This window comes from Cyanistes caeruleus, chromosome 1, assembly GCF_971803275.1.
Source record: "Cyanistes caeruleus chromosome 1, bCyaCae1.hap1.1, whole genome shotgun sequence".
In the NCBI taxonomy this organism is placed as follows: domain Eukaryota; kingdom Metazoa; phylum Chordata; class Aves; order Passeriformes; family Paridae; genus Cyanistes; species Cyanistes caeruleus.
In genome coordinates, this window is record NC_141701.1 from 125,156,906 (window position 1) to 125,183,908 (window position 27,003).

Here is a 27,003-nt window from a genome sequence, read left to right on the forward strand (position 1 = left end):
GAACACCTGCCTCACACCTGCATTAGGTGGGAGGCAGTGCCCTTAGGAAAGCAAATCAGGCAACAGGGGCAAATGAAAAATTAACTCATGAGCAGAGGTTTACGTTAAAGCAAATTTTTTTTCTTCCAGAGCTACAGGAATTATTAGAAGAGTCTTTATATTTTCCCTGTGGTATCTGACATTGGCTACTGTCCATCTCAAAAACACGTAGGAGAGAAGCAAATAGATATATCCTAATAAGTCCTCACCAAAACCAGAAAGAAACCTTGGGAACAGAGTTCAAACACAGATAACATTGTATGTGGGGTGGAAAGGCTGAGGGTCACAGAGGAGGTAATTTCAGAATAAAACAAAAGAAAATAGGAAGAAAGGAGAAAGTACCTGATCGTTATTCAGCAGCATTAAACATCAGCTAACAGTTTCTGAAGGCATCTCTCCCAAAGAGAGAAGTGCTGCCCTAAGGCAATAGGCACGAGAGCAGAGCAGGTACTTGTGCACTGATGTAGAAGCCTGGAGCCCCCTCTCTGCCTGCAAGCAATTAACAAAACAAAAAGGCTTTATGGCAATAGCCCACATCTGGAATGCTTTTCCTGATTGCCATCCCTGGCCTGTGCCATTGGGCCACACAGCACAGTGTTTGGGAGGAAAGCACAGATCACTTTCCTTAGAAGCACCCACTATGTGGAGAGAGAGAGACACCATTTTCTTGGGTTCTACCCTTACCTCTAACTCTGCACTCCCGTAAAACTTTTGGTCATGATATCCATAACTCTATAGAAAACTTCTTTTGCAGTACTCTAACATCCTTGTCAGCCAGCTGCCCCATCACTGAACACCTATAACCCACTGCTATTGAAGAGTACACTGCCACAAGAGACAAATACAGAGTTTGACCTATCCTTCTCACCCACTTAATGGAATGATTTAGAAAAAAAAAAGCCAGAGGGATAGCACACTCTTGTTGCTTGGCTCTCTCATAGTACAGTATGATAAGGATTAGGGCAGTATACAAGAAGTTCACGTTGAATTTACAACAGTATAATTAACTGCAGCTTCAAACTTGTGAGGATAAGTAAGTTAGTAAACACCATAACAGCTGCAGAACAGCAGAGCTACACTGACTAGGAACCATCCTTCTCAAACCAAATCCTGCTCATAGAAAATTGACTGCAAATAGCTGTCTCTTGATGCTGGTTTTAATGAAAAATTGACAGCTGCTAATCCATAGAGTAAGTCTTCACATTTTCAGCTTTCAAAGACACAAGATTTTGTCAAGTTTGAGCTCATAGTCTTTCCTCTGCCCCTTTACCTTCCACATCTCCCCCCAGCAATGATAGGTCTGAGAATCTGTCTTTACAGCTTCCCTGAATAATAGCTGGCAGAGCTGGGTTCAGGAGCAGAGTACATTTTTGACCAAAGAGCCAAGACAGAGAGAAATACTTAATTTTCTGTGCCTACACCTTCCACTGACACATTTTGCTATCATTGCAAGTTGGGTGTGTTCTTATTTTATTCAGCATTAAGAGATAACAGTAAGATCCTTTGTAGGTTGTAATTGATGTAGTTTTGGAGATAGTCTTGATTGCACAAACTCTGTCAGGCTAAAGTTGTTCAAAAAATCCCAACAAAAAATAAGAGTGGATATCCAGTCCAATCTCTGTTAAAGCTAGGGAAAGTCCCCTGCTCACATCAATAATTTTAGAAGTAGTTCCTACCATGAAGACAGTAAGGAGACTGAGTATAGTGAGGGAGTGTTCAATTGTAGGATCTAAGCTCAACTGATTTTGAACACAAGTTTAGACGAGTTTACTTGTCATAAACACCACACATCAAACCTGCTGCTAAAGAACATCTGCCTAGGTTTGCTGTTCTGTGATGCTGGAGCCCTAAGGTCTGTGCAGCTCCATGGTCTATGGCCCATGCTTCCAGCTACGTGCTCTCAGACAGGCTTTCCTGAGCACAGCTGACTGCTGCTCTCTTGCACAATGTACTTCTGGAAGGGAATACATGCTGCAGCTTGATGTTGATTTTTATAAACACACAGATCTCAACTGAGACTTGAGTGACACGGGACTAACTCGTTACTGATTAAAACTAAGGAAACAAATCATGAGATCAAAGAAAGTTATTAAAAAATAAAACCCCGCAAAACCCAATATCACATCCTAGACTGTTAGAAACCCTTGGTTGGAGATGCTGAAAAGCATCTGGCATTGAGAAAACAAACAAACAAAGCATTTTCCACCTTCAAAGCCCTTATATTATTAGTGAAGAGATTTTCAGCTGCTCAAGCAAGTGAGGCAATAGAGAAACTTGTATTTTAGGAAACTGAAAAATTTTTACTCTTCAGTTTGTCACAGTACTGTACTTAAAGAGGAAATTAGTTCCCTTATGCTTTTGTGGTGTACCACAGCTTTATATTTTTGTTGGCATATCCAAGACCTAAGGTTGTGTATTTAATCAGACCTTAGGGGACATGTACCCTCCTAGAACAGCAGTTAGAGACAAAGCAGAAATCACTGGAGTGCCTTATAGCGTTTGAATTATCTTATGTCATTTGGCAAATGAATTGAGGACTTTCTGTCAAGATTATCTGATGAGGCAAAAGAAATTCACACCAGAGCCTTATTTCAGTAGGAGCTCCACAGCTGTCTGAAGTATATTCCTACAAAAGGGACTATTTCCCTTTATACAGACTATTCTTACACAACTGCTTTCAAGGATGCAGTCAGGATTTCTAGGTTTATCAAGCCAATGCTCAAAAATCTGATGCATACCAGATGCAGAAGATACATTGCAGTACCTATGGACTCCTCATTGTGAATTATTGCTACCTAAAGGTTTTCCCTCACCTCAGCCATTTTTTTTTTAACACATCCTATGCTGCTAGAGCCAGCTTGCAGTTTGGCATTGGAGAGAAAACAATACACACCCTATGACAAGCGTGTACTAAATTAGTTAATATCCTGACTGCTTATACAAGACTCTATTTGTGCTGGTGTGTGTGCTAGGATACGTGCTAGCATTCAGACAGTGAATAGGGTAATCTGCTTCAAACCCAATTACTTAGCGACTTTGCAAAATGCTGCTTATCAGGCATTAATACTTCCCCATTCTTGCTTTAACACCTGCGTCACAGCCTAGAAAAGAGCAAGCTGAGCCAGTGAAAGTGAGAGTCACATAGGGTTGCAAAAGTCCCACGGGACTACCGCTTAAGACTTCAGTCTCCATCCCAAATCCTGGTTTGCTCAGCCTTAGGAGATCCCTCAAACATTTGAAATACCACAGGGGCTTTCCTAATTAACCCTTGGTTTTATGATTATACATAATAAGCACCTGAAGGCTGGATTTCTCTTAACTCAGACACCTTCAGGGAGACCCAAATTCCATTTCTCTCTTCCTGGAGCTGCTGGCAGATAGCAGGTAATGACTCCTCTCTCTCATCAAGCTCTTGTAAGACCTGCCAAGAGCAAACTGCTACTTTGTAATCCAAACAGGTCTCTGACAGGAGCAGCACAGGCCCAAGGGGGAAAAGAAAAAAGAGTTAGAAAGGACTTTATATGAAGTTATTTTGTTTGGGTGTTAATTTGGGGTTTTTTTTTCAGAAGAATGTAACATCTCCATACCACTCCTGTGACTTAACCATCCATGCCTTTTCTGAGTCCTAGAGCTATCTGTGCCATGGACTAAACCAGACAATTAAACTTTATAGACACTTAGAACTCCTCAAAACACACTGTCTTATAGGACTTATTGCACTTGTAGTAACCTTTCCTGGCCAAAAAAGAAAACAAAGACATTTTTAAAAGGAGCATCAGAAGCAATTTGATCACAGCAGGACACTGCTGATGGATCAATGACCTCTAGAACAAGTTGCTATCCCCACACTCAGTGAGCAGAGTCTCAATGAGACAAAGCCAGCAGGAAAAGAAACTTGATTGTTTCAGATACAAACAGCTCTGCTTCTTGCTAAGAAAACCTCCTAACTAAAGAGAAAGCCTCAGTTTTACTGGTAGTTAATCAAACATATTTAGAGTCCACTGTCAGAAGCAAAAGTTACTTTTCTTATCAGGATTAGGAAAAGCATTAGTAAAATCAAGGTCATTCATTAGGGCTTTAAAAGAGCAGCAGGGTCATGAGCTTGGGACATGACTGCTTGAAGAGCAGTCAAAACTTATTCACTGGAGTAATGCCTGCGAGGAAAAGAATTGGGTTGTATGTCACCAGCATGAGCAGCTGGAAACCATGAGGTACATTCCTAACAGTTACATTTTACATCGATTAAACACCTTTCATCCAAACCATCTTACCAAAGGATGAAAGAATCATTTTACAGAGAAGAACTGGGAAGAAGAAAGGAATTCAGGCTTGGTGTGTAACTCACTTGGATGGCAGACAGGGATTTGTTTGCATTGCAAACTGCAGGCTTCTGCCAAGTAGATGAGTTTTTTTCAGTACATGTGCCATTCTTGGAAAAGAGGTATCTGCATGAGCATGTTAGGACAGCACTAAGGCCAGGATACCAGAGAAAGCCTTTCACCATGACTTTGTAGCCTCAGGCATGGCCCTACCTTAGCTAACATGGTCACCTGGCTTTAAAATAGAAAGTATAGGCAGGTATGTGCCCATATGTGCATTTGTGTCAGATGCTGGAGGAGGAAGGGAAAAAAAGGAGATATTTACAAGCCTGACTCTATAGAAATTAGAAATTAATGAGAGCTTGGCTACAAACCAGCCAGGTGTTTACCACAGAGCTGTGACTCGCATTAACACCACCCAAAGTCGCTTTGTGCTGTAACACACTGTGGGCAGAGCCAAATTTCCCACTGCACAGCCTCAGCCACACCAGAACCCAAGAATAACTTGGGTGTTAGTCCTCTAGCATAAAAAGTTGGAAGTGGCAAGGGTCCGTCTCAGTTTTGTTCCAAGCTCAACAAATATGCACCTGCATTGTTATACCAGCAAGGCTATTTTAATTTAGAAAGACAACTGGTGCTAAAATGGACTAACCCACTTAGAATGCAAAAGGCAGATCAAATTTATTGGGTAAACAATGTGCTGAAAAAGAAAAGCTTTCTAAGAGAAGAGCTTTCTCAGAGAAACTCCTGGGTAATTATCAAGGGAGGTAGATGTTCTGCTGCTCAGGAAGCTGAGCCCATTATAAAGAAAAAAAAAGTCCACTAAACATAATAAAAGGCTATTGTTAAAAGTCTCTGTATAAAAATAAAATGAAAGCATCAGGTCACAGGGTGGGAGGAGTGGCTCAGCCACCTGGTCCCTACTAGTAATGCTATTTACTAAGGATTTGAAACTATGTACTCAAAATGAAAACAGTCAGATGAACTACCTTTTTAGATAACCTTCTGTTATAGTCTGGATAATTCCAATTAATTTCTTCCTACAACTCCCTTCACATCGTCAACCTCATTTTTTTTTGTCACTTTGAATTCTATCACCAAAATATCTAATTAAAAAAACCCACCACCACCACTGGTCAAAGAATAGATGCGAGGTTTTGGCATCAGTGCTCAACCTTGATTTGCAGTGACCCCAGGAAAGAGCTCAAATCTCCTCTCATGCAATTTACAAACAAGAACATGGTGCTGGTTAACCCATTGTGTGAAAAGGGGCTGCTGTCCTCAAAAGAATAATGTTATCTGAGAGACCTATGCTGACACAGCCAAAAACAGACATTGTTAATTGTATGAACTTTCAGCTAGACTGCAACAATGTGGCAAATATGTCCTTATTGGCCCAAATATTTTTGAGCCATACTTAACTTCCCCCACTAAGAACATGAGCAAAAATTATTTCTATCCCAATAAAGGGAGAAATTAGATTATTATTTGCTGACAGAAGCTTTCATGTGCCAAATTAGCTGCAGACCACAAAAACAAGACCACATTTTCAGAAGGCAAAGACAATACACACCATTGCTGCTATGTATCCTTGCCAAGGAGAAGTGTGTTTATGATTTGGAGGGCAACAAAGCCTTTTTGTCTGAGCACCCTGCACATTTTGCCACGTGTGCTATTTGGAACAACATGTTTCAGAGCAGTTCAGAGATGCCATGGTCCATCACATCATCCTGAGTCACCTTGACATTTCTGAGATTATGCATTGAGATGATAGCCTCAGGGCTATAAACCTGCTTTTTAATGCATTATTAATGATAATGGCTGTTAGAGACTGCATAGTCCTAATGCCTCGTTTCCCTCTCAGAAATCTAACCAAAGCATTGCACACACAAAACACAATGATATGCTGGAGGTGTACATTAGGTGTTTCAGAGACTCGAGTGTCTCAGCACTACCTGCTGTCTGCACAGGACAGTGTAGTTCAGGTTCCCAGTTTACTCCCTTGCTCTGAGAACCAAAGGACAAGGGAACTACAAAGGCACCAGGAGCCTATTATGCCATCTAACACAGTTCTTGGATGTGTTTGTTGGTTCAGTTAGCCCTGCAGCTGCAGAAAAAAATCTAGGCAATGGTACCTATTCAACATCTAGAAAAATAAGTTTGCCTATCTCTCAAATTGTACACAGAATGGAAAAATAGCATTAATAGGCAAGACAGGCTATTGGACCCACCTTAGGTACAAAAAAGGAAATTTAAAAAAATTTTAAAATACCCTTTCTGAAGATCACCACCAGTCATGGGTGGTTTGTAAAGGCAGCAGCAGACTGTGCTGGAGCTTCATTTTCTTTGTATGAACAGCAATCTCTGAACATATCTTCTGATCTTTCCCCTGACCTCCCATTAGCTTAAAAGATGTCATTCTCAAGGGCTGCATACATCCAGAGAGCAGAAGGCTGTGTAGTTTATCCTAAAATTTTAATGCGCTTGTCCTACTCCCACCTGTCATGGTGCCCATACATCTCACCCTAATTCTATTGATGAAAAAAGCTTGACAATAACCTCTCCCCACCAGAAAATCAACAGTATTGCTGTTTACTCTTCTGAGGCTTCTCTAGCCCACCACATTCTCCTCACTCCCCTGTTCATGAGGAAGAGCAGGGAAGTAGTCCTGCTCCTTGTGTGCGCTTTGCTTAGCTGTGGGCAGTGATACACATCTGTTTGATGTGTATGTTTGTGGAACTTCCTCTAATTACCTGTCTAATTACATACAGAAGCATATGTACAGCTGAGCTTGGGTTGGTTCTGGTTGTCCTAAGGACTACACTAAATCAAGGTCAGAAATTTCACCTACATCCGTTTTTCTCGGTAGGTTAGTCCAGCCTACGTGTTACAGGCAGAAGAGCCTGGCCGAAAGTCAGTCCGTCTGCCGTGATCTCTGGGAAGCCGGTGCTATCTGAATATTAACAGCATTCCATGGATATTCACCTCACGCTCCCATAACATTCTTATCTCCCGAGCTCTTCTGCAGGAACAGGCACCCGCTCTCCTGCTCAGCTTCGCACATCAAAGGAATAGGGACAATGGAACAGCTTTGAAAACATGCCACGGCCTGGCCGCAGTCCAGAGCTGCGGACGGACGGACAGACAGACAGACAGAGCGCTCTGTCCGTGGGGCAGCGGGCAGGGCCCGGAGCCCGGCCCTGGGGCGGCCGCCAGCAGCAGCCCCGCAAAGGAAACCTCCACTTCAAAACACCACCAAGGCCACACTTGCCCTGCTTCATGCTGTCATAGCAGAAGAGGAAAAGGGCACTGCCAGGATGAGGGAAAAAAAAAAAATTTAGACAAGGTCAGGAAGGAAAAAAAAAAAAAATCAAACACTTGGAAGTAAAAACATGATATAGCATCAGTGCGCTTGACTCTTTCTTTGACCTCATGCTGACGCTCATGTCTTGCACAATTCAGGAGCGAATGGAGCCACACACCTTCCTTCCCTCCCCCAGCAGGGACCCTGGCAGGGCAGGGCAAGAAGCCGGGAGCCGCCCTGCCTCCTGCTTCCAGCAGCTGCAGCATCCAACGCAGGCTTCCAGGGGACGGGAGCGAGGGACAGCCACACAGCATCCCCCCAAATACCCGAGTGTATGTTTGTACATGCAGGTATACACACCATTACTTGAAAATTACTTTTGAAGACCGCTGAGACGCCAACACCACGAGTTAATTTCTTCAGTATGCTTTAAACAGCTGCCAGAGGTCAGGAATATGGAGTTGAAATATGAAGTTCTATGTTAGTTCAGAAAGCCTCATTTCACTTTTAGACAGGTTTTCAAATGTTCAGCTATGTTTTCTTTACACTAAAGTACAGTATTTTTTACATGTGTCATGCCAGCAGACACAGAGACACAACTTTGAAGGCAATAAAATATTCCAAAACAAAATTGAAACATTAAATGAGAGCAACATAACCACACCGCTTCCTGCTGCCTGCATTTGTTTTCCTGAGAGCACCACTTCTCAGGTCCAGCTAATCAGCATTCATCAGTAAAACAAGATATCAGGGAGCAGTGAGAGCCCTAGAGGTGTTTATCTTCCTCTTCTCGGAATCATGAAGCTTTTCAGTGAGTATTTTCACAAGACAAGAGAATTGTTCATGAGTATCTTGTAGATCAGCAGTGTGATTTGGGAGCAACTGACAAAAAACTAAAAGGAGAACAGAAATGCTGCATCTCCTAGGATTCTCTAGCCTATCTCTATCTGTCCACTTCGAGATCATTGTCACTTTTTATTTTGTCCCATTTCAAAAAAGAACAGCCTGTTAATAGGTAACAAGAATCTGGAAAGATTTTTGCAATGCTATAAATAGCCAGAGCAGTTCTCCAGCCAGCAAAAGCAGTCCTGTGTTTATACCCAGAGAAGTAGACAGAGAAAGATAATGGTTTGTTTTGTTTAAGGTGGAATGACTTTGGCAGTGAACAGTTGCATTGTTACTAATTTTACACAGTTAAATACGACAATAAAATCTTCAGAGTACATTTCAAGACAGTTACAACACAGACTTAAATACATCTGAAATACAGCTTGTATGTGCAATCATCAACATGCACACACAGATAGAGCCACAGTGACTAACTTTGACAGGGTGCTTCTTTTATTTTCTTGGTTCTGCTGGGGCACTCCACTGAATGGCAATGCTCTGAACCTTGTGTTCATACAAGAATCTTGCAGAGCTGGGTTGGATTAGCATGTTGCACATATTTACACTGGAGTAACATTACCTCTTTGTAAGTCTGCTTCTGCATAATGCCCAGCTTCCTCTACTTCAAACCACTCTTGTTCTAGTCCATTCACCCCTCCATAAGTGCTTGGCACAGTTTCAGTTTGCCTCCCTACCCTTATTTTTTTTTTTTTTTTTTTCAGTAGGCTTTGTCAAGTCTGCTCCTAAATCTTCCTGTTCATTTTGTTTCAGGGTCACATCTGAGGTGGTTCAAATTAAACAAAAGAAAACCCAGGAGTTACAGGTCACTTGCTTTAAGGTAAGACTCATGAACTCAGAAACAAGGAATTGCAGCTCAGATAATAGCACACTCCAACAAGTAAACTACGCCGGCTTCCTGAAAGGAAGGGGACACGCAGTACTCTCCCTGCAGCTCCAGCACTTCTTGCCATAGCCCCAGCTTTGAGATCCAAGCTCTGCAGTGTGCAGCATGCCTAAGGCCTGTAAAGAATTATTATATAATGCTGCAGTACAATACACTAGAGAAGGCAAGGAAAACAGCACCAACCCAAGCAGAAGTGTGTTGCCAGAAAGAGCCCATAATGAAATACTGTTCAGCAATTTGCCCCTGAACTGCTGGTGTTGCTCTCTGGTGCAGTGCTTTACCTGCCCCAGAGGGGCTGCGCCAAGCCTTCTGCTTCCCAGCCCAATCCCAGACACATACTGTGGATCCAGACTTGGAGATCACGTGCCCTCTATCCCCTCCTCATTCCACCCTCCAAGCCACACACACTAATCTGCTACACAAGCAGAGTACAGTGGCATCAGACTAACATAATCTGAGGGCTAATCTGAAGCAATAATATTTAGACTCAATTTTCTTAATCCATTTTATACACAGAAATGTAAACTATACCTTGCCTTGATATGCATGTACTCCCTCATCAGTGTGTGTAGCTCTTGAAATGTATATTCAGGAATATATATTCTGGTTAGTTAGAGCACCCCTAGTTAGGAAGCTGTGTCAGCTAACCTCACTGGTTAACTTGGCAGGACCATGGCACATGAGCTGAGGAATAGCATCAGGTTAATGCAGGTTTTCTCCCCAAAGCTCCTATGAACTGTACTGTACCACGTGGATGGACGTCAGCCACCACATAGCTGAACAAGAACTGAGCTTCACTTCCAAGACAGGACACACCCATGTGTTGGCAGGTTGATGAGGGCAAAGTACACGCAGATAAACTCTCCATAAAAAGGCTCTCCTACTGGGGGTGTGAAGGGCACTTGACAAAATAAATCAGTTTGCATGACTAAAAAAACCAAAACTTTAACTTCATATAGATTAGTGTTCATTAAACCTTACTCTGGAACAGAGTAAGAGTCTGTTTAAGGCAGTCATTGCTTGTACATATGCCACCATATATTCAAATCCATTTCCCACTACTCAGAAGTACTGTGGTCAGAAGAACAACAGATAAAAAACATGTTTTGCTTTTGTTAAACTGGCTGAGATGCCACAATGAAAATAAAAAGGTAGGAAAAAGAATAATCAAAAATCACAGTTGGTGGCTAAAATTTAATTTAGGTTTCCAAATGAAGGTCTAGAGATATGACCTAGGTTTGAAGAAAAAAAAAATTAAAAAAGAAGCAAACAAAAGCTCTGGACAATAAATTTTCTGTTTGAGGAATCCTTAATTGAGCATTTTTCTTTGGTTTTGACAGGTCACAGAGTTGAGCCCCAAACTACTTCTTCACTAAGAGTTACATCAACAGCAATTTGTACTTTAAGGTTTCTAGTTCGTTATCCTGCTAGGGATGACAAAGCAGGTCAGCAGGCATGACTAAGGGCAGCACATGCTAGACATAATGCACTCCTGGCTAGAAACTGCCATAAATTTAAGTATCAGGCACACACCAATGTTTAATAAAAATGTTGCTTCAGCATTGGAAAGTACAACACTAAGATGACTTTCAAATCACAAAGCCATGCACTGCAGACACTGCCACTGTAGCTCATATGACATGGGTAAAGTTCACATGAACTTTTTCAGTAGTTTCGTCCATTCTGTCTTGAAACTACATCTCTTTGAAAGCAAGTTAATTATAGCAGGATTTGAAAAGATAAAAAAAGGACAGAAGACAACTGTGTGAGCATAAAGCAATTGGAACCAAACCCCACCCACCTACACACTGCAGAGAGACCTGTGTAGACAAGAACTCATGGAGCCAGATCTCAAGTAGAAGCCCAGGACAATAAGCCAGTTTAGAACAAAACTGACTCCATCCACTTATTTTACCTCCAAATTAGCATTGTGTGTGACCAGTTGCATTGTCACACACAATGTGTGACCAGTACTGCATGCTGTTTTTAGTTCACTGTTTTTCAGAATTAATGTGAAATGGAAAGATTCTCCCACAAGCCCAGTAGCCATCTGGTGCTATTGCTGTACTTCATGAAAAATTCATTGCCTTTTTATCATAGTCAGCTATTTCAGCAACTGTAGTGATTTATGTTTTTAAGCAGAATATTTTATTCACTATTGATGTTTGCAAATCTGCTTCAGCATCACAGTTCAACAGATTATGTTCTTTCTGGCTTCATCCTGGGGATTTCTACCAGCCTTGAAGGCAGCAGAAGCTGTAAAAAAAGTCAGTTTTAGTAATAGATTTATAAAATGGACGTCAGAGTGTTGTCTGTTTTCCCAAACTAAATAAAGCTAAACTCAGTGCCAGTGAAACATGCTCAAGCACTAAGAGCCACATTACAGCTCCAAGCTCTCATTCAGCCATTCATCTCCAACAGAGCTATCTGTCAAGCAGCACACAGCTAAGTTTGATATTCATTCTAGCTCAGAGAAATTTTATATTTTTTCCTTCACGCTCTACTCGCTGGAGATTCTGCAGCCAGAAATGTTTCAGCAGGCTGCATGGATACCAAATTAGTGGGTTAAGGAGTGCACAGGCTAAACCCCTCCTCCTGAGCATTGAGAAAAGCACCAGCAGTGCAGTAATTGCTTCCTGGACTTGGAACCAGTCATCAGGAGCTTGGCTGGAACACCTACCTTGATCCTGCCCTGTACCACACCAGTAGAAGCTGCTTGTGCTGTGGCTTTTGAAGCCCTTAAAACTGTGCTTTTTTCTTCCCTCCTCCTTTAGGCTAACACGAATATAAGGCCAAAAGAGTTCAGATATTATAGCCCAGCAACTCCTTTAATCAGAACGAATGCTCGTGAGAGTTGGCAACACCTGAAGAGTGGGTGTAGAATACACCCCCAACAATTCAATACACAACAGGCTGCAATAGGAAATAGCTACTAAAACTGAAAAGGAAGGGAGTGAATATTCATAAGTTCTCATCAAAAATAAGATCACCTTTAGCAGTCCCTTTACATACCCACAAATACTTTATCAGCCCACACAATACTTCTGTCTCAAGCACTGCAAGTTACCACAGCCCTGGGTATTCATGTATGCTGTCAGAGTACTATTTCTGAGTTTTAATCTTTGACTCAAGCAAAATCCCAAGCAGGTATTTTACTTTGTTAGTTTTGAGAAAAAACCTAAACTCGTCCCTGAATGAGCTGATGAGATGTCACAAAAGCACACTGAAAGCAGGTTTAAGGAAACATGAACAATGCTGGTGTACAGGGAGGGTCCTAGAGAAGCTGAAGCTGCCTCAGAGCCAAAATTAATAAAACAGTGTAAGAGGAAGCAACAAGATATTCTCCTGGTACAGAGTCATAAAAAACAATTTTATAGAAAGCACGGTTCTGTTGCTAAATGGGCTGTGGGACCTCGGTGCTAACAGAGTAGAAAAGGCCTTTACAGGTAAGGCTTGAACTGAGGCCTGCTTCCTCTGCCCAGTGGAAGTGTCTGGGAGAGCAGACTGAACACAGATCATAGACACATCTGGTCCTATGGGCTCATGTGAGAAATGAGGCCAGTGAGACTGATGGCCAGCACCACTGAGATGCTATCCTCAATTGTCTTTAAAAGGTGATGACACTTCCAGGAGGGCCCAATTACTTTAGAAATGCAAAAAGGTCAGATTCCTCTCCAAGGATTATTTTGGGAAACCACAGACCTAATCACAGTCCCTGGAAAGACTGTGGAGGAAGTCTTCAAGGCAATTTTTAAGCACAATAAAAATGAGAAGATCATGGAGAACTGTCAACAGGGGAGTTACCTGAAGGAAATAGTGCTCAACTGATATGATCTCCTTCTATGAAGAAAAAGGTGACTTTGAACAAAGACCTGTAGATAACCTTTACTTTGGCTCTCCCAAAGCTTTCCCAACAGTCTCCCTCAGTATCTACACCAGCCAAGTCAGAGGTATGGAATGGATGGCTGGCATATAAGGAAAGGAGAGGACTGTCATTAAGTGTACCATTAATTGGGCTGAAAGAGTCAGTCAGCAGCAGCCCTTGAGTCTCATAGAGAGGGGTCAAAGATGACCAAATATTAGCCCAGGCTGACCTTTGTATCATCTGAATCCTTTGAGATTACAGAACAGTTGGGATTAGAAGTGATCTCTGGGGATAATTTTGTCCAAACCCCCTGCCAAGGTAGGGTCACCTAGAGCAGGTTACAAGGGAATACATCCAGGTGAGTTATGAATATCTCCAGAAAGGGAGACTCCATAACCTCACTGGGCAGCCTTTTCCAGTGCTCTGCTATACTCAATTTAAAGTAATTCCTTCTCATATCAAGATGGAACTCCTTGTGTTTTATTGGTTTAGTATTTTAGAGATATTCACAACTTGACTGGGCAAGGCTCCAGCAGCTGTATCCAGCTTCAGAGCTAGCTGTGCTTTTGGGAGCTGGACTGTGCATTCTGCAAGAGTTTCAAGGATCATGAATGCTGAGATCCAGGCTTTTATTGTCCAAAGACCAAGAAGATACCCCAGCACAAACTCACATGAAGTTTCTTTCACCTAAAGAAGGGAAGAAATAACTCAAAGATTATATATATCAAAATATCTCTGAGATTTTCAGAGGCACTCTGTTCTCCCTACTTCTCATTTACTTTTTGAGATAAACTCCAGTGTGCTGGAGATTTTTAGCAGAATCCACAAACACGCAGAAGAGATTATACTGCCAAGTTCAAAAGAGTAAACTATGTAAACTGCAGAACAGCTTGAACTTTTAGCTTTCCTGCACTACAGATGATTGCATGGCCAGGCTCTAGCTGCTCTGTTGAGCTGGCTTTGCAGGAAATACCTACACGCCTAAACAAACAGTAATAGTAGGAGAGGTAAGAGCTCTCCTGCCCTGTCATTCCAATAAGATCACCCAACAATGCACTTACAGGCAAGCCAGTCAGTCAAACAAATCATTAACTTGAAGTTTCAAGTAGCATGGAAGAGACTTTCTGCTTTCAGCACAGTTCTTTCCTGATCAGAGCAGGAAGAGACCACGGCCTCCCTACACACAGGGCAACCTTCACACAGTAAGATTACTGCCAACTGCAATAAGGCATATTGCAATAAGGCAGGTGGCTGTTTTAGTTATTGCTTTAGGCTGCTGATAAATCATTTCCCCGGGGAGGGACTGCAGATACTGCACCTGCATGAGTTCTCACAGACTACTAACACCTCTTTCCAAAGTCAGAAGCATTAGCATGGAAGTGAACATCAACAGAAGTGAATAAAATCTCCCATTTTCTTCCTGTACATCCTTTGGAACTGTCTTACCCACTCCAGTCCCCAACACAAAACCTATGAGTAAAGAGGCTTCAGCATGGTTGTCTAAGGCATTTTAATTTTGAGGTTAAAAAAACAAAAAAAAAAAAACCCCAAACAACAACAACAAAAAAAATCAATATAGTATTCAAATCATTTTAGTCCTATTAGAACGGGTTTCATTTAGATGTAAACGGTAGGAAGCCTCAGAAAGTAAAGTAGCCCCCACATTTTGTTTCGTTACCAGTATGGTGTAGTTCCCTCCCAATTCTGAAGGATGGTTGTCTTACATGAGTCCATATAGCACACCAGCATCTTCTCACTGCTCTCTTCCCATTTTCACCATCCTGTATTCCTCTAATTCCTAGTCATCTTATTGAAGTTACAAAGTTGACTATTGAGATTTTGGGATGTGTTCACATAGCCCTTTACACAATGACGTGCAGGTCCATAAGTAGATCTTAAGTAAAATGCTCATACAAATTAGACCAGTTACATCAACTGGCTGGGAGAGCACTGGTTCTGTTACAGGTTCTAATATACCTGCTTCTCAATTCCAAGAACAAAGACACCAGTGATAACATGAATTGCAATAAAATCATATTCCCACATTCTGCACCTGAACTTCTCTCTCAAAAAAAGGCAAACAGTGTGGCTTCTAAAAGTGAAACAAAATCTAACCAGTGGCCAACCAAGGACAAGAAATTTCAGTCAAAAACCCCTCCCAAGGAAAACTAATCCTAGCCTTCATGAGCCTGAGAGTCCTGTCATCATCTGTTCCAGCCACGTTTCTCATTAGTAATCCCAGTGCTAGACAAGTTTGGTTAATAGCCTAAAGCTCCATCTGTGATAGGCAGTATTTACTTAACAGGGAGATAGCCCACAGGCTTCAGTGGATTGCTTATTTCTGCTCGTGCTGTAGCAGGCCCACAGACTTCATACAGATGGAAGGAAGGAGATAGGATGTGGTTCTCCTTTGCTGACACAAGAGAGTCTTTCTGCTAAGAGGGCATAGAATGAGTCAACATCAGCTGAAAGTGGTGTAAAGGCTCCCATCCTTTTCTGCCCACTGTTTTTCTCCTCCATTTCTATTTCGAGGCTTGATGCAAGCACGTGCAAGTACTTAAAATATCTATTTTTGGCCACTTTCATTAAATCAGACCCAGAAGTTCAGTTTTGGCTTCTTCAGTTTAGTTCAATCTGTTATATTGCCCTGGTTGGAAAAATCAGTTTAATAGTTTTTATTGCTCGCTGTAGGTAGATATTTCGAGCATCTAACTCATTTTTAACAAGAATATTTTTCAGACAACACCCCCTCTGCACACACAATTTGTTCATAATATATTTCTAAGTTTGTTGCAAGAAAGCATCTTCCAGTGGAATAAATTTAAACTTTCACTTTGAAAGTGTCTTAGCTAAATTGAGACTGTTCACAAAAGGATAAAGATAGGTTTCAAGATAAACACATTCCTACTAGAAATTTCAATCACAGTGTTACTGTAGTAACAGTCATATATACTTGCACCTCCTCACAGCTAAGGAAAAATAAGAGATGGATGACTGTGAGGCAAGTGCTGAAGCAAAGATCTCGGATCACATCCAAAAAGTGGTAACATCAGCTGAGGTGGCATCAAGAAGTGTGACTGATAATTCAATAACTCACTTTGGTTTTCATTAAGCAAGGAATGCTGATTAACATAATTCAGCTGCCAGGTTTAGCCAGATAAGCTACTCCAGAATCATTTCCTCCACCTAGAGCTGCCCCTGTGCACAATGCTGGACACCATTAGCAGTCATTTGCATCAGACAGAGCAAGTAGGGGCCCAAGACTCCTGCTACAAGGAGTCCAGAGCCTAGTGCACTTTCAGATATAAAGACAGATTTCCTCAGAATTCAATATAATTTCAGCAAGATACCATTACCTGTCTGTCTGAAGCAAACCACCCAGAATTTACCATTTTAAGTACACTGACCGAGGAAAGTACAAAGCCCACAATTTTTTTTTGAAAGTCCAGCTTCATTATTTAGTTTTGTTCAGGCTCCTTACAGGCCCCATTTGCCTTTGAAACGTGCAGTGCTTGGCCCATGTAGATCAGACCTGGGCTATTACAGCTGCCTGACCTAGTCCTGTGATACTGATGAAAGGACTTTGCCTCTGCTCTACCCTGGCATTTGCCATAACGTCTACAGTATGGGGGCAAAGTGGCCATCATTTCCTCCCAGGTGTGCCAGAGTCACCCCAAGCACATTCCAGAGGGTGATAACAGACTTGGACAACAAATGAGTCTTGGAGACAAGCCCCAAGCCCACTGTACACAGCCAGGAAGGCATGTGGTGGTAGTAGAGCAGTAACATCAAGACACATTGAGGGATCAAGTCTCGGCAGTCACTGTGGCAGATGACAGGCTAAGGGTGTTGGAAGGAAAGAGCTAACTTTTTAGGCACTGGCAGAGATTTCTCCATACATGCAAGTGGCTATGGCAGTGCTAACAAATGCACCAGCATTGGTCCCATGTACCTTCACAAGCCTTGGAAAGAAAGAGAAGACTCCCAGATAAGAATCTTTTTTCAAGCATAAGTGACAATCTTCCCTTTGAAATGAATCTTTTCTAACTGGTTATCCCCACTAGTTTATATGATCAGATTCAGATTAGGCAGGATGAGAAAGACCCACTAAGATCACAGACATACCCAAGATAGACTAGTAAAACAGGAAGATCCTTCCTTATCTGCAGCTTCATGTTATGAGTAAAGGGTTTTTTTATTGTGGTATAATGCTTTAACTTCACTTACGTCCCCAGAAAAATTAAACCAGCACAAGCATTTTTGTCTGTTGCGATCACATCTACAACACCAGTACACGTAAAAAAAATGCCAAAGTGTCATCCTGCATCAATGCTTTGCCAGCTGAAATTTCAAAGACAGAAGCACAAATTCCAGCATATAAGAGATATAACTACATCCTTGTTGAATCTTCCTTTTTAATACCTTCTATCAGTGAATGATTGCTGCAGAAAAGATTAAAAACGAGCAGGTGTATGAAATACTGTCGTGGTTTTAAACCACTAACTAAGAAAATTACTTACTTCTTGCTGTGAGATATGGATTAGAATAAGAGCAAACCAGGCATACAACTTAAAAGGGGAAAAAAAAAGAAAGTTTATTGACAAACCACAGTAATAAGAACACCAGAATAAACTTCCAGAAAAACCTTTCCATCTCTTATCTACCCACTATTCCCTTGTTCACATGACAACAGAGACAAAAACTCTGGAACTCTGATGGTTAAAACAGTCTCAATTCTTGCTAGTATGTTCACCAGTCTTTATAGAGAAACAGAAGTTTCTTCCTGTTAATTTATGGAGTTTCTCACAAGAAAGCTATTTTTGTTATAGTTTTCTATTGCCCTAATGTTAGCTGCTCAGAGCTGCTATTATTAGAGTTCACTCCTCCCATTTTCACATCACTCTGAAGTAAGTATGGGCCATGTGTCTAGAGATAACATTTTTAAGGATAAGTTATTCAAAGGCAAAAAAAAAAAAAGTCTTCTTCATCTGTTTCTGTGAGCTTCACCAGAAAACAGTTTTCTCATGGCCTCTCAGGGCTTCAAATCTCTCAACAGTTTTCTCATGGCCTCTCAAGGCTTTTAATCTCTTAGTACTTCACTATACTATAATTACTCTTTACTCAAATTTACACTTTGAACACTATTCCTCTCTAGATCTTATATCATGAATTAAAGGAGTTCTTTTCAGGACTTTATTGTCCATCTCCATAGTTTTAACAGGGAGATATTTCAGCTTAATTAAAGCATCTTCTTAATTCTCTACCTTTCCTGAAGCTTCTTTTCTTTCTTGTCACTGGTAGTTTATAAAGTCTCTTTTCATGTTGATCTTTCTTTCTCTCTCTCTCTGGATAAAAAGATTAATCCGCAAGTCTCATCTGGGTAATGAAAGAGTTAAAATCTTGCCCAGGCTTTTGTAGATGGTTCGAGGATCTCTGCTGAACAAGAGCTGGAGCCGTCTGCGATGGAAGGTTCCTCATGGCTGCTCTGGAGCGTGTAGTCGCTGTTCTAACCTGCTGCAAGTCCAAGGCTTCTTTCTTCTTCACTGGGCAGTTTCTAGTGAATGTAGTTACAGCAAAACCTGCAGCCGAGCCAGAGATCGGCTCGGCCCGGGCCCGAGAAAAACCTTCCCCAGGCCCCCCCATCTCCCGGCCGGGAGACGGGGCAGGCCCGGCCCCGTCCCCGCCCGGCCGCATGGCCTGGGCAGGGACGGGAGGCCTGGAACTCAGCCACCCTCCACAGCCAGAAAACAAAGAGAACCCAGAGAGCTCTGCTTTTACATTTTAAGGTAGGGTTCACAAGTTGATCCCACTTTTCAATGGCCTAAACTGCTGTCAATTCCCAGCAATGACCGATAATTGGTCAGGAGAAAAGACTCCAAGCACTTCCCAGCAACTCCAACTCCCTTAAAGGTAAAGTAACTCCATGACAAATACTAACAGTGCAACGATAACACTGGGGACAGCAAGAAGGCAAGTCTCCCACGAGAAGGAGCGAGGGAGATATTCCCAAAGGCACTACTGATCCCTTACATTTGATCTTATCCCCCACATCACAATCTAGGCATTGTTTTTTGGCAAGATGACAGCTAGATGGAGAACAATTTAGCTTCTCTATCAGTGGGATGGTTTGGCATGGTACAAGAGGCACGTATCCTCACAACTACAAAGTTGGAGGGCTTAGCAGAACCACCCTGTTTGCTTAACAAAGTGACGTAAGCCACACAACCACGCAAGCACAGCCTTTGTTCTTTCCTCCAGCTATCCCTGTTTTTCCTCAATGCCCTCCCACTAATTTCAAGTCTAGCCCAGTAGTCTGTAAACCTTAAAAGCAGGTACTGCATCTTTTTAATGTCCAGGTGTGTAGGCGAGTAGGCACCAAGGGTAGCTAATCATAATAAACCTGAATTCAATTGTTGACAACTAGAATGTCCCTAAAAATCCCATGTGTGTATATATATATATACACACACACAAATTAATGGTTTACCATTAATAAATTCTGCTTTAGGAGGCTGAGCATATTAAAGAAATGATCACGCCTTACAAAGTATATATGAACATCTATTTATACCAAACAATTAACAGATGGTGTTATACTCTACTAACAATTAACAGATGGTGTTACATGTAATTCCATAAGTTCAGTTCTTAATAGAGATGGTTTATAGATAAAAACAGTGAAGCCTCCTATTGAAGTGCTTAAGACATGCTTTTCATGCACCAGGATTATGGCATCTATTAGTCAATTCCATTGAGGATAAATTCCTGATTTCTGAATTGTGACAGAAAAAACAGACTAAGCAAAACATAACAGATGTTTACCTGTACATCACAAGACACACAATTAAGGTAAGGAGAAACATACTAGTTATTTTTATTATTGTTATATATCTCAGCAGGCTTGTTTTCAGAAATTTCAAGATCTTTTGTCATTCTACTACAAAAACAGACAGAAACCACAATGAAGTCAGACAGATTTAAAGGCAAACCACATTCTTCAGCTAAGACTGCTTCACTTCAGACAATACAGCAGAACCCCACTGTATTTATTTTTTGTCTAAATAAATTTAGAAAATACAAGACTGAGTAAAAGTCTATGAGGGACCAAATATGAGTTGTGATTGTATTTATAAAACAATGAATACATTACTACAACTTTCTTTTCTTAGCTCAGGTGTCTGGCCTGACACAGGCAGCACCACAGAAGGCAGAAGGCAAGTGGGTGAGCCCCAGGCTGACTGGGCAGGGGCTAGAGGGATGTGGCAGACAATTCCCCAGCCAGCAGCACTGCCAGGGAGCCTAAGGAACATGCAGCTTCCAATGGGGACAGCCCAAGCTCCTAGTGCTGTCACAACAACTTATTAATTTAGAAGAGAATGAAGAAGCTGAAACTTCCTTAAGGACACACCCACACAATCTTTAAAGCCTAATAAATCCACACACAGGAAATGAGAAGATGATTTACCACGAAGGAGGGAGCTCCTCTGCATGAGTTCCAGTTTATGCAGTCACCAGAGATAGAGAGGCCTCAACAGTGAGTCATCAGTTCCCATGGGTCAGATGTGACCAGCAACACAGACAGATGCTCTCTCTCTCTGCCAGAGCACCTCCTCACGTTGGAGTGAGAGCACCCAAACCACTCAAAGCACTGTGAAGTGGCATCTCACAGGCAGCTATTTGACCTGTCCAGAAGCCCAGATGCAGCAGCCTTCTGGTACGTGGCTCTCTTCCAGCCCCAGGAGCAGCCCCTGCTGCCCCTTGCCTCATGGGCTGCCCCTCCAGCTGGGGAAGGAAGAGAATGGCAAAGCTCTGGTGCCAGGAGAGATCAATTGCACCCTCCTCTCCTGGATTACCAGGTAATCTAATTACTAAGCAAAGAATTCAACAGAGTAACAGAAGCCAACACTGTCACAACTGCATCTTTTAAAGAGTTATTTGTATCCATCTTCAAAGAATCTACAGCTCACTTCCATCTGAAAAGAAAATAAACATCTGAGCCAAACAAATAATGCTTCACTTCAAACATTAAGTTCAAAAACTTAAGGAAACTGGAAGTAAAAATGATATTTTGCTTTGTTATCACCATAAGATTTCATACATGTCTAAAATTCTCTAGCCAAGGACTGAGTTGAAGCTGCCAGTAGACAATATCTACTAGATATTTTTACAAATATTGCTTCAGAAACTGAATATGAAATTTGAAGAAAAATAATTTCACATCAAAATTTAAGCTGCAATATTACAATAAATATTACTTAATACTGAGGTCAGGTGTTGTGCATGTTGAGCAACCCCACTGAATTACTGAATTAACTGATTAACTGAAGACAAAAAGCTTTAAGAGAAGGTACCTAGCAATGAGTTAAGAAAACATGACATTTTTTAGGTATCATATCTTTTCCTAACAGACTTGGTGGGGGAACAAGAAGAGGAAAAGCATAGGTACAGCTAAGATCAGGGCCTGCCTTCCTTATGCACATCAAGAAATAGTCATTCAGGCTGAGGTACCACAGTACAACCCTCAGCTAAACCTCAGTTCCTTACCCTGAACCACCATGATGTCTCCAGGCTTTATTTGCCTTCAGAAGAGGATCAGGTTCTCAACCCTTCTGTCCTTGAAGGTTAGGAAAAATATCCCCAAAACAACCAACCCAAAAAATGAACAAAACCCCACGCCAAAACCCAAAAAATTCCTTAAGTACTACAAAAAATATTTTCCAACTCTTTAACAGTCATCACATCTTGTAATTGACCTCAAACTTTCTGGTACCTCAGAAATTTTAAAATGTAGTAATAGCTTTCAGCCTCTGATTTTACCCTTTTTACTTTCCAGACTTTTTATTTAGAAGCTTAAAAGTGGCTTATAAAATACTAGGCCACAAAATTCCTTCTGTTTTGCAGAAACAAACTCATACTCTTATAATGAATCAGAGAGAAAATCACCATAAATAAGTACAGTAACTGTGCAATTGTAGTTTTCAGAAATACAGAATCTTTGCTTTGAGACTAAAAAAAAAAAAATGCCACCAGCACACTGTACAGTGATATAACAGAAGAAAACATCAAAATAACATTAATAAGAAACCTTTTTTGATTTAGGCAGACACTGTTAAGAACTGAGGTTCTGCTTAAAACAATTCCTGCTCATTGCTTCCATGATGACAGTGACACCAATGATACCTGCCTAGGAAGGCTTTCAAGTTCGGTAACATTTTTTTTCAGATTTACAAACAAACAAGCAAGTAACATTTCATTGAATTATGCATTGTGCACATTTTTACTACTTTACAAACATCAAGGCCCTGGTTTCACAATCCAGAATTCTTCAGCAGCAACAGCATAAGCTTAAGGCACTCCCACCATTCAGCCCTATCTTCTCTGCATGACTCCCTCCAGTTGTGTTGGCATGGAGTCCAGCCAGCTGCAGTCTGAATTGATAAACTGGAAGATAACCCAGGAATTTCACTGAAGCCAGATCAGCTCACTGTGAGGGCCACAATGCAGCTGCACAGGTAACAGTGCCAGCACAGCTACAGCACACAAATCAACATTTTTATTGAATGGTTCATACCACAGAGACAAAAAATCTAGTTGTTTATATTTTTGAAAAACTTTTAAACTCTTCAGCCTCATCCTATGCATGTTCACAAATCAGAGATTCCATTTATAAAATAAAATCTAGCCTTAATAGTGAGCTGAAGAAATAAATACACCATAATCCAAAGATTAAAAGTAACTTGTAAGTTTGTTCAAAGATCATTAAAATCAATGATAGGGAAATGCTAATACTGGAAACAGCAGTCTTAAAAGACAGAAAACTTTAGTTACAAGAAAGCCTTTATCCAGACACTATTCCTTGGGAGAAGCAGCACTCCATTGGATTATATCCCTTTCGTTTGATCACAGCGAAGAAACTTAGAGACTGTTAATTTTTGGAAGCCACAGACAAGTTTGTAAGAAGAGACACTGAGGTAGCTTGCCACAAAAAGATCATGCACACACAGCAAACCACAGAAATGGCACTGAGTTGTGCTGAAGCACAAGGAAAAGGTGTCAAGCACACACTGCCCAGACCAGACCTCTCCACATGCCTTGGCTTTCTGCATGTGCCTTGGACAGGCAGTGAGTAAGAACAGATCCATCTCCAGATCTCTTACAGAGAACGAAGAGCTTGCAGATAAGATCTGTAAATGTTTCAGTTAGAAGCTGCACCAGGACCCACTGCTCAGAGCAAGGCTTAACACAGCATTTCCAAAGGAAGTGCTTCCCCACTGATTACTAGAAGGGCAAAGGTGGAGGGAGGGGGAAGGGAAGGCTGGCTTGCCTCTGCCAGATCTCTATCTGAACATCTTCCAAAGTGAGAACAATTTATTGTCATTGCCAATATCTCCCATGCAACAGAGCAAGATCTGCACGGAGCTGGTCTTCAGCCCTGCCTGCTGAGGAGCTGGGCAGAAGCATCACACCAGACACCCCATCCCAGCTTGTTGTAGCACCTGGAACACCTCAGACTCCTGACTCCACAGGCTGGGCTCTCCCACCCCTCCCGACACGTGTCTGTTCCATGGGAGGGAGCAGAGGACTTTGGAGCGCAGGGCTTCCTCCACAGGCTGTGGCTGCACGTGGCAGCACAGCAAGGCTTCGCTCCAGGTGTGCACGGGACTGCCAGGAGACCTGGGGCAGTGCTGAGGAAAGGCAGGACAGCCTGGTCATGCTGGTGTTACCTGGGATGAGGGATGATGCCCTGGGAGAGGGCAGCACCTCCAGCCCCATCACCCAGAGGCAGGGACTTCTTGAGGGTCCCTACTCCCCCCATTTTCCCTGGAGGAAAGGACACATCCATTTGCAAGCAAAGCTTGTCCAAAAGACTGGCAATTAGCCAAAAAGCCACCAGTGAAAGTATCCAAAAGGAATCATAAGGAATAGTCACTGCTTTTTTCTCCATATTAACTTCAGCAAAAAATAGATCATTTCACCAAACCAGTACAAACCAAAGGAGAGCACCACAGTGCCCAAAAAAGTCATAACCAGCCCTAATCACCAGCAGTGATGGCACCCTACCAATAGTTCATGCCAGAGTGGCTCTAATCCCTTTCCCCAGGAGAGACTGCGAGCAGCACGGCACATTTTGGAGCTCACGGGTCGGATGAAACCTCTGGCTGGTCAGTCAGAGGGTAGCATTGCTCTGCAAGCCAGAGACACCCACACTGACTGTCTCTAGCTCATACACCCCAAGAGCTGACCAAACAAGTGCAGCAAAAGGCTCCTTAAACATAGCAACAACAGATGAGTCACTACACTCTCCATCAAAATATTTCTGAAGAGATCCTACCCTGGTTTCCCATTCCTTATGGAAGAGTAGCAAGGTCACTGCAATACCCTCAGTGTTCTCTTTGAGCTTTAAAAGGCAAGAAAGAGGGAGAAAATTCAGCAGTCTGCTTGGATATGGGATTATTTGATCTGCATCAGGATTTAAATTGAGCTTTTCAGAGTCACAGTACAGTACATGGATGGAAATGCATTAGAGTCCTACACCATCACTGCAGGGGACCGGAGCCTGAGACATAAGGGGGAGTACAAAATTGGATCCTCACTCACAGGTAGACACTGCAGCTGGCACTGAAAGCGCTTTTAATTGCTCAGAACACGCTGTTTGAGGGGATCCCACCATGGAGCTGGGTAAGGCAGACTCAGAGAAGTGAAGCCATGCTAGAGTGTGTTAAAAGGAGGGTTTCTGGCTGCCAGCAACAAGCTCTGGCTTTGCAACAAGAGTAACCTAACACCTTTATCATCTCTGCATACCGAAAAAAAGCATCTCTCCTGTGTTGCCTCCAAGCTCACCACCAGCCCTGTTCCAGATTGCATCCATGGAGCTTTACTGCTGACCTAAAATGGCTTGATAAGAAAGAGTAAAACTGTAGCTCACTTTGAACAATGAACAAACCAACCCCTACCAAAAAACAACCAAAAAAATCCAAAAAACAACCTCACCAAAAATGACCCAACAAATCCCACGTCCCTCACTCTACAAAATCTTACTATTACCAAACAAAACTTAGAGTCACTTATTAACAGTTTTTTGGGCTTTTTAGTATTTGTTTAATTTTTATTTGGTGGGGGGTTGGGGAGGAGGGAGGGTTGTTATTTTGTTTTAACAATAGCTCCCAAACATTGTCACATCATTTTGCAGACTGTATTTTTTCTGACTGGTTTAAGTCTTTGCTCTCACATCTCTACTTTCATTTTGTAATGATTAAAGCATGCTAAAAAAATAAAAATCAATGGTCCAAAAATCCCCATATAAGAAATGAGATGAATTCTTGCTGGGTTCCAATCCTAAGAACAGGAAAACTCCTGACCACTCTATCCAAAACATCCAAGTGCAGCCTTGTTGGGCCCTTAGTCATCTGCAGGAGTCTAACCCCTGCACCACTCTCCACTTTTTCAGAACTGAAAACTCTTTGAATGCCAGTGCAACCACTTACTAGTGCTGAATTTGCTATGTTATGCATTATTAATTCACTGCCCCAGGCCTGAGAAGCAATAGGTAAAGGCTTTCTAAACACATCTGCAGTGGAAGAGAGAAGGTGAGCTAACAGGAACAATGCAGGTTTCCAGCAGGAGTCTCAGCTCCAGTTTCGATGTCTTCACAACCCAGTTTAATCCACACAATACACAGAGTGAACAGGATGTTTAGGGAAGCAGATAATATCTGCTTTAGAGACTATGTACAGTTATTTTCTCACTAGAGATAACTGATAGGATGTCATAGCACCTGGTCTCACATCAGAGATAAGCCCCCAGGAGGTACACCCTCACTGCGCTTTCACAGGATGATAGGATGATTTAGGGGATGTAGAAATCCCCATAAGCCTGCACAACGGCTTTCTTTTGAGATCAAGCAATTGCTTCAACAAAACAAAGTCTCACGCTTTCTCCAAGCCTACAGGAACACACAATACAGTCCATTTAATCATTTGCTAAAACCCAAAGCTCATAACACCATACCCTAAAATTTCTTCTTTCAAGGTACCGTCCTCCCTCTACCCCAGCTCCCAGCATTTCAGCTGGGTTTCCTAAAGAAATAAGTTATGTGTGATTCCAGAGTATTATCTGTAGATGTTAAACCTTTTAGGCAACAAGAAATTTGACCATTTTTTTGAAAATAATAAACGATCACAATTTTCACAACACAGGGACAAGGAAATCCCTTTTTCATACCCACCAAGAGTTAGGGGTTTCTCATCAGAAAAGTTCTCAGTTACTCTTACCTTATTAGGCAGAAGAAAGCCTGGAGACATAGCAGCTTATAATGTCCTCTGCTTATGGAGCTCTGCACTCACATCCTGGTTCTATGCCCAGGTCAGCTCTAAAGGCCAGCTACAAACTTTCTCTCAGCACCTCCCTCTCACCCTTTAACAATTTCAGGCTGATTGCCAATAGCCCTTCTGTGGTCACACCAGAGCAATTGCAACTCCCAACATGAGCAGAAGCAGGTGCAGATGATTCTAGATTCAATTACAGTATCAATGAGTAGGTGAGGATTTGAAACAAAGTTCAGTACTTAAAAGCTTTTCTAGATGATTTTCTAGACAACAGTTTTATTGGACAATTATACAGCCTTATCTCCCACCCACTGAATTTGATGGAAAATCTACCTTTGCATGCACAAGTAGCTTAACTG

The 27,003-nt window shown here is 41.9% G+C and overlaps 1 long non-coding RNA gene across 1 annotated transcript in view; it reads right to left on the reverse strand.

Annotated features, from left to right (window-relative positions):
* LOC111924268 (uncharacterized) overlaps nt 1–26,729 on the reverse strand; it is a 301,030-nt gene extending 274,301 nt beyond the window's left edge. The window contains exon 1 of the long non-coding RNA XR_015277715.1: nt 26,591–26,729. This is a non-coding gene — a long non-coding RNA (uncharacterized LOC111924268). The remainder of the gene's footprint in view (nt 1–26,590) is intronic.
* Nucleotides 26,730–27,003: the final 274 nt, after the last annotated feature.